Source organism: Branchiostoma belcheri, unplaced genomic scaffold (genome assembly GCF_001625305.1).
Source record: "Branchiostoma belcheri isolate BF01 breed outbred unplaced genomic scaffold, Haploidv18h27 scaffold81, whole genome shotgun sequence".
Taxonomy (NCBI): Eukaryota; Metazoa; Chordata; class Leptocardii; order Amphioxiformes; family Branchiostomatidae; genus Branchiostoma; species Branchiostoma belcheri.
This window is the reverse complement of record NW_017804476.1, coordinates 585,660-588,619: the sequence shown is the minus strand read 5'-3', so window position 1 is coordinate 588,619 and position 2,960 is coordinate 585,660. Positions and strand designations below refer to the sequence as shown.

Genomic DNA, 2,960 nt, shown 5'->3' with positions numbered 1-2,960 from the left:
CAATTAGAGGCGCGGCACACCCTGCCCCCGCGCATTTACGCAAGAACGCTACGTCAAATGTAAAGTCAGAAAAGTCAAGCATGGAGAAAAGAGTTTGGGCTGCTGTAGTGAAGTCACTGTAGTCAGCGTAGTGAAGAATACCGCGAGAGGTGACAGAAATGGGAAGCCCGATTTTGTAGTGGTAGTACCTGTAGTATCTGTAGTCAGGATAATGAAGAAAGGAGGTTGGGCCGCTGTAGTGAAGTCACTGTAGTCAGTGTAGTGAAGAATACCGAGAGGTGACAGATATGGGAAGCCCGATTTTTGTAGTGGTAGTACCTGTAGTATCTGTAGTCAGGACTGTTAGAAGCATGAAGAAAAGAGTTTGGGCTGCTGTAGTGAAGTCACTGTAGTCAGTGTAGTGAAGAATACCGAGAGGTGACAGATATGGGAAGCCCGATTTTGTAGTGGTAGTACCTGTAGTATCTGTAGTCAGGACTGTTAGAAGCACGTAGAGTTTGGGCTGTTGTAGTGAAGTCACTGTAGTCAGTGTAGTGAAGAATACCGAGAGGTGACAGAAATGGAAAGCCCGATTTTGTAGTGGTAGTACCTGTAGTATCTGTAGTCAGGACTGTTAGAAGCACGAAGAAAAGAGTTTGGGCTGCTGTAGTGAAGTCACTGTAGTCAGTGTAGTGAAGAATACCGAGAGGTGGCAGAAATGGAAAGCCCGATTTTGTAGTGGTAGTAACTGTAGTATCTGTAGTCAGGACTGTTAGAAACATAAAGTGTATGGGCTGCTGTAGTGAAGTCACTGTAGTCAGTGTAGTGAAGAATACCGAGATCTAGAGGTCACAGAAAAGCGAGACGGTCTTTTGAAGTCGTAATCTGTGTACTCACTGTAGTCAGACCCATTGAGAAGATGACAAAATCGGGCTGCTGTTGTGTAGTGTAGTCGATGTTGCGGAGAAAATCGTGAGTGCAAAAAAAAAGTAGTAGACTAGTCATCATCATGAGAGAACCTTAATTGTTAAGAGCTGATACAGAATTTGTATGTGATGGCATTTATTTCTGGTCTAGCCTTGCCTTGGGAGTCAGGCAGTCCCTCTGTAGGCGGAGCAACACTATTTTTCAGCAAACTTCAACCTGGTCCATGGTCTATCTAGCTATAAAGCCTGAGTCTCAACCTTCCGTACTTGCATCTGAGTGCTGTCTACGTTCAAAAACGTGGGCAATCGTAGGGATCCGTAAGTGGTGAGTATGCCTCCGTACGGAATCCTACGGATTCGGGAGCACGGAGACACGCCGTAGAACCCTAAGTGCATGTAAAACTTTCTCTGCGTGCGGTTTGCGGATTCACTACCCGTACTGTGACGTGCGAGTACGGGCGACGCGCGTGCACCGTACAATCTATCACGGAGCGTACAACGCACTGACTTTGTGAACTGTTCTCATGGGCAATTGCTGTACGGACAGCGCATGTAGCACATCCCAGTTCACCTGCTCAATGACACAGAACACACGTGCACCGTACCAATTGCTCCGCACGTACAACGCACGTGAAACGCGCCTGATTTCTACAGTATATAAAAGACGACTTGATGAAAGTATTTTCGAATAAAAACGCTCATCGTTTAGCGATTTTCCCATTTTTGAGCCAAAAATGCTTTTTCACTGTCAGATATGCAAATTATGCTGCAACATCACCAATTTGCATACATGATGTCGGTGGGTCATTGTGCACCTGATGAATGTATTTTGGAAAAAAACGCTCATCGTTTAGCGATTTCCTATTTTTGAGCCAAAAATGCTTTTTCACTGTCAGATATGCAAATTATGCTGCAACATCACCAATTTGCATACATGATGTCGGTGGGTCATTGCGCACCTGATGAAAGTATTTTGGAAAAAACGCTCATCGTTTAAGGCCACACCAATTTAATTTTGTTGGTTCTCGGATTCGCCTCTTCGTTTTTTTCTGATTTGCAAAAAAAAATTTGATTCTGGTCCTGAATCAACTGAAAAATGCTCATGTTTTGCCCCCCAACAGTTGAGGAAAGTCCTTTTCTTCCTAGTTGTTACAGTTTTCCCATCTATCATTGCAGTGGTTTGATTAAAAGTTCAAAATTCAATGTTTAAATTTTGACCCAGCCTTTTGTGTTGACTTCATGGCTCATTTTGTAGCATTTAAGCCTATAATAGGCTGCCTAGACCTGTTTTTATTTTTATTTTTTTTCGCCCTGTCGCTTCATATTTTTTCTGAAAAAATCCGAGAACCAACAAATTAAATTGGTGTGGCCTAAGCGATTTCCTATTTTTGAGCCAAAAATGCTTTTTCGCTGTCAGATATGCAAATCATGCTGCAACATCACCAATTTGCATACATGATGTCGATGGGTCATTGCGCACCTGATGAAAGTATTTTGGAAAAAAACGCTCATCGTTTAGCGATTTCGTATTTTTGAGCCAAAAATGCTTTTTCGCTGTCAGATATCCAAATTATGCTGCAACATCACCAATTTGCATACATGATGTCGGTGGGTCATTGCGCACCTGATGAAAGTATTTTGGAAAAAAAACGCTCATCGTTAAGCGATTTCCTATTTTTGAGCCAAAAATGCTTTTTCGCTGTCAGATATGCAAATTATGCTGCAACATCACCAATTTGCATACATGATGTCGATGGGTCATTGCGCACCTGATGAAAGTATTTTGGAAAAAACGCTCATCGTTTAGCGATTTCGTATTTTTGAGCCAAAAATGCTTTTTCGCTGTCAGATATCCAAATTATGCTGCAACATCACCAATTTGCATACATGATGTCGGTGGGTCATTGCGCATCTGATGAAAGTTTTATTGTATGAAAAATGCTCATCGTTTAGCAATTTCCTATTTTTGACCCAAAAAAAGCTTTTTCGCTGTCAGATATGCAAATTATGCTGCAACAGCACCAATTTGCATACATGATGTCGGTGGGTCATTGC

At 42.3% G+C, this 2,960-nt stretch overlaps 1 protein-coding gene across 1 annotated transcript in view; it reads left to right on the top strand.

Annotated features, from left to right (window-relative positions):
* Nucleotides 1-2,960, top strand: part of LOC109486580 — an 11,674-nt gene that overhangs the window by 678 nt on the left and 8,036 nt on the right. The gene's annotated exons all lie outside the window — the stretch shown is intronic.